At 37.0% G+C, this 16583-nt stretch overlaps 1 pseudogene; it reads left to right on the plus strand.

Annotated features, from left to right (window-relative positions):
- Positions 1–1323: 1323 nt before the first annotated feature.
- LOC127691922 (coenzyme Q-binding protein COQ10 homolog B, mitochondrial-like) lies at positions 1324–9079 on the plus strand (annotated as a pseudogene).
- The last annotated feature ends 7504 nt before the right edge of the window (positions 9080–16583 follow it).

A 16583-nucleotide genomic window follows, 5' to 3' on the forward strand; every position in this document is an offset into this window, starting at 1 on the left:
GATGGACCTAAAAAGCAAGTTGATGTAGCCATTTTAATATCTGAATAAGTAAACTTCAAACCAAAACTCATCAGAAGAGATAGAGAAGGAAACTACATATTCAATAATGGAAAAATCCTCCAAAACAACATTATAATTATTAATCTATACCATAAACATTAAAGCACCTAGGTTCATAAAAGAAACACTACTATACCATAAGGTACAAATTGGCCCTCATATACTTATACTGAGAAATGTTGGTAGCCCCTCTTGCCAATAGGCATATCATCTACACACACACACACACATGTAATTATACATCAAATGAACCAAATCCATATTTATAGAACATTTGACTCCAAAACGAAAGAATATACTGTATTCTCAGCACCTCTTAAAGTTTTCTCCAAAATTAACCACATACTAGGACACTAAGATAGTCCTTACAGATGAAAAAAAAAATTGAAATAAACCCAATTCTTATTGACCACCCCAGATTAAAGCTGGATAGCCAAAGCACTGCAAATAACAACAAAATAAATGTTGTTCATAGAAAATGAAGAACTCTCCACTGAATGAAACATGAATAAAGAGAAAAAGTAAAATAGAAATCAACCAAATGAAAATGAATATCACCACACCAAACTTATGGAACATCATAAAGGTTCTAAAAAAGTAAAACAGAAATCAACCAAATGAAAATGAATATCACCACACCAAACTTATGGAACATAATACAAGTTCTAAGAGACAAGTTCATACCACTAAGTGCCTTCATAAAAAAAATATTGCTGATATCTTATACTGACACCTGGAAGCTCTAGAACAAAAAGAATAAATAACACACAAAACGATTAAACAGCAAATATCAAACTTGTACAGAAATCAATAAAATAGAAACAACAACCACAGCAACAAAATACAACGAACCAATAAAACAAATTGTTGGTTCTGTGAAAAAAATAAGATTGACAAATCTTTATATAAAGTCACTGAAAGATGGATAGGATATCCGGATCAACGAAATTAGAAATGAAAGGGAACAAAACAGGAACCAAGGAAATAAGGAAGATCATAATGACATAACTCTTATGAACCTGTAATCCAACAAATTAGAAAATATAAGGAAATTTGATTATTTTTTCAATACATATTTTTTTTTGGAAGTGGTGGCATAAAATTTTTTTGAGAAGGTTCAACTTAAAACTCTGGTCCTGTGCTTTTTTTTAGTCTGAAGCCTATCTATGACCCCTTCCTTCTATTTCTTTAGGGGTTATAGGTCTGTTTAGATGATCTATTTGATCCTGGTTTAATTTTGGTAATTGGTATCTGTTTAAGAAAATGTCCATTTCCTCCAGATTCTCCAGTTGTGTTGAGTTCAGGTTTTTGTTGTAGGATCTGATGATTTTTTGAATTTCCTCGGTTTCTGTTGTAATATCTCCGTTTTCATTTCTAATTTTGTTAATTTGGATAGTTTCTCTGTGCCCTTTGGTTAGTCTTGCTAAGGGTTTATCTATCTTGTTGATTTTTTTCAAAGAACCAGCTTTTGGTTTTGTTGATTCTTTGTATGGTTTTCTTTGTTTCTACTTGATTGATTTCAGCCCTGAGTTTGATGATTTCCTGTCTTCTTCTCCTCCTGGGTGAATTAGCTTCTTGTTCCAGGGCTTTCAGTTGTTCCCTTAATCTTCTAGTGTATGCTCGCTTGAATTTCTTTTTGGAGGCCCTCAAAGCTATGAGTTTTCCTCTTAGCACTGCTTTCAATGTGTCCCATAGATTTGTATATGTTGTGCCTTCATTTTCATTAAATTCTAAGAAATCTTTGATTTCTTTCTTTATTTGTTCCTTGACCAAGGTATCATTGAGTAGAGTATTATTCAGTTTCCATGTGTATGTGGACTTTCTGTTGTTTTTACTGTTATTAAAGACCACTTTTACTCCATAGTGATCTGATAGGAGGCATGGGATTATTTCAATCTTCTTATATTTGTTGAGGTCTGTCTTGTGACCAACTATATGATCTATTTTGGAGAAGGTACCATGAGGTGCTGAGAAAAATATATATTCTTTTGCTTTGGGATGAAAAGTTATATATATATATATATATATATATATATATATATATATATATATATATATATATATTTATCTGTTAACTCCAATTGGTTCAAAGCTTCAATTAGTTTCACTGTCTCCCTGCTTAGTTTTCCTGATCGGTCTCTTAGTTTTCCTCTCTGTTTTCCTGATTGGTCCATTTGTGAGAGTTGAATGTTGAAGTCACCCACAATTATTGTGTTAGGTGCAATGTGTACTTTGAACTTTAGTAAAGTTTCTTTTATGAATGAGGGCACCCGTGTAATTGGGGCATTGATGTTCAGGATTGAGAGTTCTTCTTGGTATATTTTTCCTTTGACCAGCAAGTAGTGACCTTCCATGTCTCTTTTGATGACATTAGGTTGAAAGTCAATTTTATCTGAAATTAGAATGGCAACTCTGCCTTGTTTCCTGGGACCATTTGCTTGTAGAATTGTCTTCCAGCCTTTTACTCTAAGGTAGTTTTTGTCTTTGACATTGAGGTGTGTTTCCTGTATACAGCAAAATGTAGGGTCCTGTTTACGTAACCAGTCTGTTAGTCTATGTCTTTTTATTGGGGAATTGAGTCCATTGATGTTAAGGAGTAGTGGTTATTGCTTCCTATCATTTTTGAATTTAATTTTATATGTGTGTGGTTATCTTCTTTGGGCTTGGTGAAAGAAGCTTAATATCCTGCTTTTTCCAGGGTATAGTTTCCCTTGTTGTAATGGTGTTTTCCCCCTATTATCCTTTGTAGGGCTAGGTTTGTAGAAAGATATTGTGTAAATTTGGTTTTCTCATGGAATATCTTGGTTTCTCCATCTATAGTAATTGAGAGTTTCGCTGGGTATAGTAGTCTTGGCTGGCATTTGTGTTCTCTTAGAGTCTGCATGAGCTCCGCCCAGGATCTTCTAGCTTTCATGGTCTCTGGTGAGAAATCTGGTGTAATTCTGATAGGTCTTCCTTTATATGTTACTTACCCTTTTTCTCTTACTGCCCTGTCCCGACCCGCAGGACAATCTCTCTCTCTCTTTTTTTTTTTTTTTTTTTTTTTTTTTTTTTTTTTTTTTTTGGTTTTTTGGATTTGGTTTTTCTGAGACAGGGTTTCTCTATATAGCCCTGCCTGGCTGTCCTGGAACACACTCTGTAGACCAGGCTGGCCTCAAACTCAGAAATCCGCCTGCCTCTGCCTCCCAGAGTGCTGGGATTACAGGCGTGCGCCACCATCGCCTGGCTTCCGCAGGACAATCAACAGGGTTCCTTTAAGCCACCTAGAGGAAAGGCGATGGGGCGACAAGACAAAAGAGAGAGGCAGGACAGCCTGTCTAGTTCTGATCAAGCTGTCAAACTTTAATTTTCAGACAAGTCAATATAAAGGGAAGCATACAAGGTTTGGGAGGGGTAAAGGGGGGAACAATCTCAGGGGGTTGGCATCATTTCTAAGAAACAGTTTCTCATAATTTCTGGTAAAGCTAGTTATTGCTGTTGGAATGTTGGCATGATAAAAGGGGGGTCATGAGGCAGTGAAGTGGAAAGGGGTTGCTACAGTAACCTATCTACAGATGAACTTCAAAAGGAGGGGGTTTTGAGATTTACGTATGAATAGTTCCTGGCATGGAGATCTAAGTGAGAATGACTCCTGGTATCGAGGTCTCTTGGCATTGAGAGCCAGGTGGGGATGGCTCCTGGTATGGAGAGTTCTTGGCATTGAGTTCTGAGGATGGCTCCCGGCACTGCCCTAAGTATTCTTTCTTTGTTTAGTACATTTGGGGTTTTGATTATTATGTGATGGGAGGTATTTCTGTTCTGGTCCAGTCTGGAGTTCTGTAGGCTTCTTGTATATTCATGGGCATCTCTCTCTTTAGGTTAGGGAAGTTTTCTTCCATAATTTTGTTGAAGATATTTGCTGGCCCTTTAAGTTGTAAATCTTCACTCTCATCAATGCCTATAATCCTTAGATTTGGCTTTCTCATTGTGTCCTGGATTACCTGGATGTTTTGGTTTAAAAGCTTTTTGCATTTTGCATTTTCTTTAACTGTTGAGTCCATGGTTTCTATGGTATCTTCGGCATCTGAGATTCTTTCTTCTATCTCTTGTATTCTGTTGTTGATATTTGTGTCTATGGTCCCTGATTTCTTCTCAAGGTTTTCTATCTCCAAAGTTGTCTCCCTTTGTGCTTTCTTAGTTGTTTCTACTTCTGTTTTTAGATCCTGGAAGTTTTTGCTCAGTTCTGTCATTTGCTTGTGTTTCCCTGTAATTCTTTAAGAGATTTTTGTGTTTCCTCTTTCATGACTTCTGCCTGTTGATCAAAGTTCTCTGGTATTTCTTTAATGATTTTTGCGTTTCAACTTTATTGGCTTTTGTATTCTCCTGAATTTCTTTCAATGATTTTTGTGTTTCCCTTATAAGGGCTTCTAATTTTTGATCCATTTTCTCCTGAATTTCTTTAAGTATGTCCTTTATGTGTTCCTGTACCAGCATCATGACCAGTGATTTTAAATCCAAATCTTGTTTTTCTGGTGTGTTGGTGTATCCAGGACTTGCTATCATTGTAGAATTGGGTTGAGATGCTGCCATAATGCCTTGGTTTCTGTTAGTAAAGTTCCTACATTTGCCTTTAGCCATCTAGGTCTCCCAGGTGTTAGATGGTCTAATTGTCACTGGCTGGTGCTTCAACCTACTGTGGATCTTTAAGGTTATCTCTGCAGCACTGGATGACTGGGTTTCCTCTGGCACAGATTACTGATATGCTGCCTTCCTCTTTTGTGCCTTTGGAGCCCTTCTCAGTCTTGCCTCAAGCAATGTTATACAAACATTTTCAAGGTCGACCAGGTGTTCTCTGTCTGCTCTATTATGGAGCGAAGATGGTGTGGTGGGGGTCACTCCCTCTGTTGATTCTCACATAGGACACAAGTCCCGTGATGGACTGGCTTGCAGATGAACTGCCTATGTGCACAGTTCCTGAGTGCAGGCAGACCCCTGGCGGTTTGCACCACCAGAAATCTAAAGCTCAGGGTGATACAGTACCTAGTGACCCTTTTCTGTCTCTGCAGGCAGCAAATATGGCTGTGGGGCTTCTCTCCTTCTGCAGCTCACTGGACAGGACACAGGCCTTGCACCCGGCGGGCTGGCAGACAAAGTGCTCAGTTCGTAAGTGCAGGCAGACCCCTGGCAGTTTGCTCCACCAGAGATCTAAAGCTCAGGGTGATACAATACCTAGTGACCCTTTTCTGTCCCAGCAGGCAGCAAGTATGGCCATGGTGCTTCTCTCCTTCCACAGCTCTCTGGGCAGGACACCTTTTTCAATACATATTACTTTCCAAAAATAAATCAGGATCAGGTGATTGATTAAAATACACATATAACTCACATTGCAAAAGAAACAAAAATTAAAAAACTTTGAATCAAAAGAAGCCTAGTATTAGATTGTTTAGCAAAGAATTCTACAGTCCTTTTTTAAAAAAAAAGAACTAATAAAAATAGTTACAAATAATTTCACAAAATAGAAACAGAAGAAAAAAAATCCCCAATTCATTTATGAGGCCACAGTTACCCTTGTACCCAAATCATGTAACAATCTAATAAAGAAAGGTAATTATGTATTATTTTTTCTTATAAATATACATGTAAAAATTCTTCATATAATTTTTACATATTGAAATCCAAGAACCAATCAAAAAGTGCATTCACTAGTGCTCCATTTTCCAAACTCACAACTCTTCCTATATTCCCATGTACCAGGCATGCCAATACCAGGGACAACTAGATAAAATTCCACCCCTCTAAAAACTGAACTAATTCCATGCCTCCTATCAGAACACTATGGAGTAAGAGTGGCCTTCAATAGCAACAAAAACAACAGAAAGCCCACATACACATGGAGGCTGAACAATAATCTACTCAATGATACCTTGGCCAAAATTGACTTTCAAAAAAAAATTAACCAGAGAGGTAGAGAAAGATACTTCATAAGAATCAAAGGGAAAATTCATCACAATTATATCTCATTCTGAATATTCATGCCCCAAATGCAAGGGCAGTCATATTTTTAAAAAAAGCATTACTAAAGCTTAAATCAATCATTGAATCCCACACATTAATAGTGGGGGACTTCAAAACCCCACTCTTACCAATGGACGGGTCATCCAGACAAAAACTAAACAGAGAAATAATGAAACTAACAGACCACCATAGATTAAAGCTGTTCTTCAATGAAAACAGAAAAAACACAAAGCCCACAAATTCATGCAAACTGACCAACTCTCTACTCAATGACCACTGGGTCAAGAAAGAAAAAGAGGAATTAAAGACTTTCTGGAAATCAATAAAAGTGAATGCACAACATATCCAAACTTATGGGGCACAAGAAGAGAAGAGGAAAGTTCATAGCAAAATGTTCCTTCATAAAGAAATTATAAAGATTTCATACCACTTAACAACATACTTGAAAGCTATAGAACAAAAGGAAGTAAATGAATCAAAAAATAGACTGGAGGAAATAATCAAACTCAGGGTTGAAATCAATAAAATAGAAACAAAGAGAACATTACATAGAATCAATGAAACAAAGACTTGATTCATTGACAATTCAACATGATAGTTAAACCCTTAACCAAACTTACTAAAAGGCAGAGAAATTATATCAAAATTAAAAGCATCAGAAATGAAAAAGGGGAAATAACAACAGATACCTAGGAAATCCAAGGAATCATCAGGTCTTACTTCAAAATCTTGTACTCCATTAAACTGGAAAATCTAAATGTGATGAATGATTTTCTTGATAGATAACCACTTATCAAAATTATCAAGATAAGGTAAACAAGCCAAGTAGACATATAACCCTGAAGGAAATAAAAGCAGTCATCCAAAGTCTCCCAACCAGAAGAAAAAAGAATGGAAGCAAGAAAAGAAAGAAAGAATGAAGAAATGAAGGAAAGAAAGAATGAATGAATGAAAGAAAAAAGAAAGGCCCAGTACCAGATGGTTTTAATGCAGAATTTTAACAAATTTTCAAAGAAGAGTAAATACCAACATGCCTCAAATTTTTCCACAGAATAAAATTATATTAATCATTATGTTTTATCAAAATCATTTTTGATACCTAAACCACACAAAGACTCAACCAAGAAAGGAAATTTCAAATCAATCTCCCTTATGAATGTTGATGTAAAAATATCCAATAACATACTTGCAAACTAAATCTATGTACAGATCAAAAACATCATCTACCCTGATCAAGTAAGCTTCATTCTAGAGATATAGGAATGAGTCAACATATGAAAAATCAAACATTATAATCTACTATGTAAACAAAGTGGGAAAAACAACGCTAAACCACATAACCGTCTCATTAGATCCTGAAAAGTCCTTTGACAAAATCCAAGACCCTTTCATGATAACATTCTTAGAAAGATCAGGATACAATGTATGAACCTAAACATAATAAAAGCAATATACAACTAGGCAATAGCCAACATCAAATGAAATGTAGAAAAACTTAAAGCAGTTCTAAAATCATGAACAAGTCAAGCCTGTTCACTTTCTCCATATCTATTCAATATAGACCTGGAAGTCTTAGTTAGTCAATAAAAAAAGTAAAGGCGATCAAGACAATACAAATTAGAGAAGAAGAGATCAAAGTATCGCTTCTTACAAATCATATGAGTGTATACATAAATAACTCCAAATATTCTACCAGGAAACTCCTACAGCTGATAAATAGTTTCAGCAAAATGGCTGAGTACAAAATTAACTAATAAGAAAAATAATCAAGTAGCTCTCCTATATATAAATGATAAATGGTCTGAGAAAGAAACATACACTTCATAATAGCCACAAATAATATAAAATACCTTGGTCCAACTCTTACTCAGCAAATGAAGTATGGCAAGACCTGTATGATAAGACCTTTAAATTACTTTACAGAGAAATTAAAGACAATATTAGAAGATGGAAAGATTTCCCATGCTCATAGATCTATAAGATAAATATAATAAAAAAATGGCCACTGTATCAAAAGTTATCTGCAGATTCAACATAATTCCCATCAAAATCCAACACAATTCTTGACAGCCCTTGAAAAGGAACACTCAATTTCATATGGGGGGATAAATCTACCCAGGATATCTAAAACAATCCTGTACATTAAAAGAAATTCTGGAGGTGTAACTATTTCTGATTTCAAGCTGTACTACAGGGCAAGAGTAATGAAAACTGAACAGTACTGGCATCCAAACAAAGAGGTTAATCAATGGAATCAAATCAAAGAACTAGAAGTAAATCCACACACTTTGACATTTGACAAAGAAGCCTAAACTAGAGAGGGCCCTAGCGAGGGCAACATTAGTGTACCATCTGAAGATGACCACCGTGATGGAAACCCTGGTGCAGGGTGTCTGCAAGCAATGTCAGATACTTAACTCCCTGTGATAAATTGATGAACAGAACTCTTCCACCATGTGCCTCAATTTTGCCTAAATAGATCTTTGCAAGAACATTCTCCAGAATCACTGCACCACTAATAAATAAACGAAAGGAGTATTCAGAGAAGAATTATAGTGTATTCAATATAAGAAATGAATGACGTAGTATTAGGAATGGAAGATTATAAGCATTTTATTCCTTGGTGTATAAAATCAGATATAATATCAAGGATATCTGAATATTGTAAAAGCTGATTAGAAATCAGGTTTCCACCTGTTTTGGAGTGATACACATCAATAGTAAGTAAGCTTAATAAAGTCACATTTGGTAAAGCCATCTTGTACTGATTGGGGAAACTTTCAATCATTTGAAGATTATTTGGCATTTTAGCCCAGGTCTTCCTGGATATCCAAGAACTTGTACACTGGATTTTTCAATTTCTTTTGAATTCCATTGCCTTCTGCACTCTCAGTTCCCTATACTCTTCTTCAATGAAGTTGTGAAACAAATGGTAGCGGCCTTTGAAAGAAGAGCATGTAAATTGTATGGTCCAGAGACAAACATTCCTCGGGAATTAATGCTTCATGAAATTCACCACATCTAAGAGAAAAATAAGAGCTGCCTCCACCTACTCTTGACTTATTTGTTTACTTCTAGGAAGATGTTTCACCATTTATTGAGAAGTCAGAAAGCATTTGTTAAACCTGCCTTGATTCTAAGCCCGCTCCGTTGAAAATTTGCACATTGAATATAGATGGACCCACTTGTATATAGGATTATTTCTTCAATCAAGTGTAACTCTAAGTAACGTGTTCATTTGCACGCTCCATCCCTATTTGTTTTCTTTTTTTCTTTTTTTTTTTTTTTTTCGAGACAGGGTTTCTCTGTGTAGCCCTGGCTATCCTGGAACTCACTCTGTAGACCAGGCTGGCCTCGAACTCAGAAATCTGCCTGCCTCTGCCTCCCAGAGTGCTGGGATTACAGGCGTGCACCACCACCACCCGGCTTCCATCCCTATTTGTAATAAGGGATGTCATCACTGTTGCTGGATACCACATCCTTGTTTGGGTGCACAGATGAACAAGTCTTTTAATTCTCACCTAACATGAAAGGTTATCTGAGAATGATGTTTTATTAACCATATGATTTTTAAGTTATAAGTTCAGAGTATTTGTAACTTATTGTTATTGGGACTGCCATACAGCTTAGGGTATTTGAGTAATCATATATTTAACATTATAACTTTTATTTAAAGTACTGCTAATGAAGTCTTAGCACTTTGGGTATTTTAAATTGTTCTTATCGGTAGCAGTAGATAATTTCATTGTTGTTGGAAGTTGCTTTCCAGATGTACTGAGATGGGTCTTTGTTTGTTTGTTTTGTTATTTTGTTTTATTTGGTGAGTGGTCCAGAACTCTGAACTACTTTTCTAGACATTTGAAACTTCCTACAGGTGTTTTGCACTTTTAAATGTTGATTGTGTGTCAAAATTTTGTCTCCCACTGTAGGCAACAGATAAGTAAGTAGTTAATATGTATCCAGCATTGCACAGAGCATTTTCTGTTTATTGTGCATATTCATTTTGAATAATACTCTAAGTTGTTTTTTTTAAAAAAACAAATCAGTGTAAGGGCTGAAGTCATGACTTAATGAGGTTAAATTCTTTTGATTTTTATATAGTGACTGGTTATTTAAATCTTTTTGTTTTTTGTTTGGTTTTCATGATAAGGTAATGAAATACCTCTGTGTAATATTCCTGGCTGCTCTGGAACTCACTCGTTAGACCAAGCTGGTCTCAAACTCACAGAGATCCTCCTGCATCTGCCTCTCAAGTACTGGGATTAAAAGCATCATCACTATCTCCACCACTGGCTGTTATTTAAATCTTTTCTGTATTGATTTAGTGTGTGTTTGGAGAGATGGCCTAGTTCGCTTTGCTGTTACTAATGAGCAAAAGCACGTGTGAGAAGTGAGCTCATTTCAGCTTACAGTTCACTGTCTATCACAGAGGGAATCCAGGGCAGGAGCTAAAGGCAGGAACTAAAGCAGAGACTGGGAGAATGAATGGGATTTTTGGTTTGCTTCCCATCTTGTGTTCAGTTAGCTTCTTCTATTCTGCATACCCACCTGATCACCACCTGATCAGGGATGTTGTAGGCCACAGTAGCTTGACCCTTCTACATTAATTAGTAGGCAGGATGTCTCACAGTCATACCTCCAGGCCAGTCAGATGACAGCAATTCTTTGACTGGTACTTCCTCATTCCAGGTGACTAAGTGTGTGTAAAGTTGACACCTACAGCAACTGTAACAGCAGAAGTACAATACTATAAAATTTCATGTCTTACAAATACTTTCAAGGGTGCAATATTCATCCTCAATTTGATCCTCAGCACTACCAAAACAAGAGGAAGCCATCCATAGAGACAGAGAAATCTGAGCTAGACGCATTCTTCCTGTACTCAGAATTCTCTCCCTTCCTTTTACTCTACAACCAGATCACCTCTTCATACTAAGCTTCTAGTCATGGTGCTTTCAGCTGTAATTGGTGCTCCTGTGAATTTGCTCCACAGTCTCTGCTTAATCACTTCCTCTCCAGCACTGGCTGTGTGGTTTGAGGAGCTCATGCTTGTCTGCTCACATGGGCTCTAGTTGTGCTTTTAACAAGTAAAACAGGATCTTCCCAGATGAGAAGTAAGGCAGTAAGGAACTGGGAACAATCTTCCCAGTTGCAGGTAAGGCACACATGGCCAGAGCAAAGTGACCTGCATGTAACTGTGCCCCTTGCCCTTGATTTGGGGTTTGGTATTTGACTTAGTGTTAATGGGGTGTCATTAACACAGGCTGGTCTGGAATTCACTGTGTGGCACAGGAGATGCTCTCATTACAGAGGCTCTTCCCAGCTTCCCAAATACTGAAATTGTAAGTTTGAGCTGCCATACCCATTTTGCACGTGTCTCTGTGTGTTTGGGTACATGTATGCAGATGATGGTCTGTAGTTGATGCTCGGTGTCTTCCCTGATGGCTCTTCATGCTGTTGTAGTAATCTCTTCTCTTGCTGAACCTGGCTGGGGCTCACTGATTCTGGCTAGTCGAGCTATATGGGATGCCATGGAATACCAGTCTCTGCCTCTCAAGTGCTGGGGTTCCAGATGTTGCCATCTCCATCTGAGTTTTTACATGGATGCAAGAGACCCAAAAGTACTGGTCTTCATGCATGTATAGCCAGCACTTTATCCTTTTAGCCATCACCCTTGCCCTGGGGGTGGGGGCATAATACTGATATTATATATCCTACTCTATTTTGCTAAATAGGCATGTTGTCAAATTGCCTTCTACAGAGTTGTGTTTACTTGCAGATTTGTGCCACTTTTAATCACAGTATCTTCTTTGTGCCAAGAGTGGTAGTTAATGCAGAGATATATACTTTTAGAGCTCTGAGAGTGACTCAAGCATTCTATCTTAAATGAAAGCTCTACACCACCCCCTAAGGCTTCAGGGGATATTTTGTGAGAATGAATGTAAAGACTCTTAACTAGGAGATAAGGAGGAATGCTGAAGGAACATCTGGACAAGACATGGCCTCTGCACTCAGGAAGTCACAGCTGCACGATATCCGCATTCCATCATGGATGGGAGAGGGGCTCCTGAGAGCCTTCCCTTCCAAACAGACTATTGGCAGTTAATGCTTACTGAGGGAGGGATGGAAAAAGGGAAGGACAGAGGGAAGGGGAAGGAAGGAGGGAAAGGGTGTCTTTTTTTTTTTTTTACTGTGTACTCACTGGCATGTTGCTCATGATCCAATAAAAAAATGAAAATAAAAATAAAAAAAATAAAATAAGAAGCCAAAACCATGTACTGTTGGGGTACATTGTGAGCAATTGTGTTTCTGTCCTTTTTCACCTATTTAAAACATACTCTGATTGGCTTTAATAAAAATCTGATGGCAGGAATTAGAAGGCTGTACTTTGTGGGAGGGACAAAGGAACTCTGAGAAGAAGAAAGAAGAAAGAGGCACTTTAACCAGGAGACATGATAGGAGTTGCATATTACTTGTGGAAACTTGTATTTTCACAGAAAATTACAACCAAGGAATCAGATCTAACAAGATCCACCTTCAGAGATACTGTGAAGCCTAATCCTTTCTCAGCTGTTTCTTTGGGAGAACTGTTTACAGAACAGCTTCAGGGTGGACTGATGACCCCAGATGACTTTAGTTTGTTTAGCCTTACAGACTGATCCAGTAAGTACTTCACTTAAGCCTGAGCTTTCCCAGCATACTGTGACTACCACCATATACATTTCCAGCATTAATTAATATATACAGAAAATAATAATCCTTCAATTGACATTTTTCAAGGGAAAAAATAAAGGATCTTTAATAAATGGTATTGGTCTAACTGGATGTCTGAATACAGAAGAATTCAAATAGATCCATCTCTATTACCCTACACAAAACTCAAGTCCAAGTGGATCAAAGACCTGAACATAAAGGGAACCTACAGAAAAGGGAAATTTTCACCAACACTACATCAGATATATGGCTGAAATTTGATACTAAAATACATAAAGAACTCAAGAAACTAGACATCAATAAATCAAATAATGCCATTAAAATAGGGTACAGATCTTGAGAATTCTTGAGAGAAAGTTTTAGTGGCTACAAGCACACGAAGAAATGTTCAGTATCCTTAGTCATCAGGGAAATACATATTAAAACAACTTTGAGACTTCATCTGAGAATGGCTAAGATCAAAAACACAGATGTAACAGAACAAAGGGAACATTCGTCCACTGCTAAAGGGATTGTAAACATGTACAACCACTTTGGAAATCAATTTTGTGTTTTCTCAGAAAATTGGGAATAGATCTACCTTAAAACCCAGCTATACTACTCCTGGCACACACCCAAAAGAAGTTCTACCATATTACAAGTTCACTTGCTCATCTATATTCATAGCAACTTTATTCATAATAGCCAGAAACTGAAAACAACATAGATGTCTCTTAAAGGAAGAATGGTAAAAGGAATGGTGGTAAATTTATACAACAGCATATTACTCAGCTATTAAAAATAATGACACCATGAAATTTGTAGGCAAACAAATGGAACTAGAAAAGATCATTCTGGGTGAGGTAACCCAGGCTCTGAAATACAAACATGATATGTTCTCACTTATTAGTGGATATTAATGATAAAGTACAGAACAGCCATAATATAAAATACAGACACAAAGAAGCTAAGTAACAAGGAGGGCCCAAGTGGGGGACTCTTGAATCTCACTAAGAAGGGGAAATAAATTAGACATGGAGGTGATTGGGTAAGGGAGGTATGGGGATGGAGACAAGGTTGATGTGGAAAGGGGAGGACAAAGGAAGAGAAAACTGGATGCGGCCAACACATCTCTAACACAAGATAGATACCTAAGACAATGGATACTCCCAGGAATCTGTAAAGGTGACCCTACCCTCCTTGAAATGGGGAAAATGGAACCTGAACTGGCCATCTCCTATAACCAGGCAAAACTTCCAATGGAGGGATTCCATGTAAATAATTAATAAAAAAAATAAGAGCAACAAAAAAGTAAAAATAAACCTTGCAATATTCCTACAATGACAAATGAGAAGAAAAATGAAAAGACCACACCCTAACCAAGTATGAACTTGGTTTTTGATAAAGAAGCAAGAAATAAACACTGACAAAAATCAAATCTTCAACAAATTGTACTGCTCAAATCAGACTGCTGCTTGTAGAAGAATCCAAGTATATCCATGCTTATGACTATACACAAAACTCAAATCAAAGAGTCAATCAATCAATCAAATCAATCAGTCAAAATAAAATGATGTATACTAAACCTGACATAAAAATAACTTAAGTAAATAATAGTCATGATATCTAAACACAGAACTCTCAAAGGATAAAATTTAAATGCCTAAATGCAAATCAAAACTACTTTCAGATTCTATGTTACACCAATCAGAATGGCTAAAATCAATAAACCAAGTGACAGCTCATGCTGGCAAGAATGTGGGGCAAGGGAAACACTCCTTCCTTGCTGGTGGGAGTGCAAACATGTATGACAACTATGAAAAGCAGGAAGCTGGTTCCTCAGAAACATGGAAATCAATATAGCTTAAGATGGATTAGATTCAAGGTAAAGATCTGGTCAAGATCCAGATAAACCACTCCAAGAATACACCCAAAGAATACTTCCTTTATCCTATGGCAGAGACACTTGCTCAGCCATGTTTGCTTGCTGTTCTACTAGAAACAACATTGATGTTCTGCAACAGATGAATGTATAAAGAAAATGTGATACCTTTTCACAATGGCGTATTCCTCAACTGCTAAAAATGAAATCACTGAATTCATAAGTAAATTGATAGACCTAAAAAAAAATCATCCTAAGTGAAAAAACCCATATTCAGAAAAACTAATGAGTGGTAACATTCTCTTGGAGACAAGGGGTGAGGAATGGGATGAGGAGCAGTCAGAGAGCAGACCAAAAGGGGGATAATGGCTGGACTGTAAAAAAAAAGAAACTAAAATAAAATTCTTATGGACTACAACATATCTCTCATTTTCTAAGTATGAAAAGGATTGATTTACAGATTGTAATAAGTCAATTTTCATTCAAATTTTTCTTCATTCAAAAAGAAGCATTCAGAAGCCTGCATCTGAAACACCTGTATATAGAATTTTCAATGAGGCTGTGAGACTTTTATACAACAAGGAAATGGAAGAAGACTTCAAAAAATGGAAAAATCTCCCATGCTCATGTATCAGCAGGATTAATATAGTTAAAATTGCCATTTTGCCAAAAGCAACATACAGATTCAGTGCAATACCCATCAAAATCCCAACTCAATTCTTCATAGATTTAGAAAGATCAATTCTCAAATTCAACTGGAATAACAAAAAACCCAGGATAGCTAAAACTATTCTCAACAACAAAAGAAATTATGGGGGAATCAGTATTCCTGACCTCAAGCAATACTACAGAGCAATAGTCTTAAAAACTACATGGTATTGGTACAGTGATAAGGAGGCAGATCAATGGAACAGGATTGAAGATAGAGAAATGAACTCACACACCTATGGCCACTTGATCCTCAACAAACGGGCTGAAAACATCCAATGGAAAAAGATACCTTTTTCAACAAATGGTGCTGGTTCAACTGGAGGTCAGCATGCAGAAGAATGAGAATTGATCCATCCTTGTCTCCTTGTACCTAGCTCAACTCCAAATGGATCAAGGACCTCCACATAAAGCCAGACACTCTGAAGCTAATGAAAAAGAAACTAGGGAAGACCATTGAGGACATCGGTACAGGGGGAAAGTTCCTGAACAGAACACCAATAGCGTATGCTCTAAGATCAAGAATTGACAAATGGGACCTCATAAAATTACAAAGTTTTGGTAAGGCAAAGGACACCATCAAAAGGACAAATTGGCAACCAAAAAATTGGGAAAAAATTCTTCACCAACCCTACATCAGATAGAGGGCTAATATCCAATATATACAAAGAACTCAAGAAGTTAGACCCTAGAAAACCAAATAACCCTATTTAAAAATGGAGTACAGAGCTAAACAAAGAATTTTCACCTGAAGAACTTCGGATGGCTGAGAAGCATCTTAAAAAATGCTCAACTTCATTAGTCATTAGGGAAATGCAAATCAAAACAACCCTGAGATTTCACCTTACACCAGTCAGAATGGCTAAGATTAAAAATTCAGGAGACAGCAGGTATTGGAGAGGATGTGGAGAAAGAGGAACACTCCTCCACTGCTGGTGGGGTTGCAAATTGGTACAACCACTCTGGAAATCAGTCTGGCGGTTCCTCAGAAAACTGGGCACCTCACTTCTGGAGGATACTGCTATACCACTCCTGGGCATATACCCAGAGGATTCCCCAGCATGTAATAAGGATATGTGCTCCACTATGTTCATAGCAGCCCTATTTATAATATCCAGAACCTGGAAAGAACCCAGGTATCCCTCAATGGAAGAATGGATCCAAAAAAGTGTGGTATATATACACAATGGACTACTATTCAGCTATTAGAAGAAATGAATTCACGAAATTCTTAGACAAATGGATG

Source organism: Apodemus sylvaticus, chromosome 9 (genome assembly GCF_947179515.1).
Source record: "Apodemus sylvaticus chromosome 9, mApoSyl1.1, whole genome shotgun sequence".
Lineage (NCBI taxonomy): Eukaryota > Metazoa > Chordata > Mammalia > Rodentia > Muridae > Apodemus > Apodemus sylvaticus.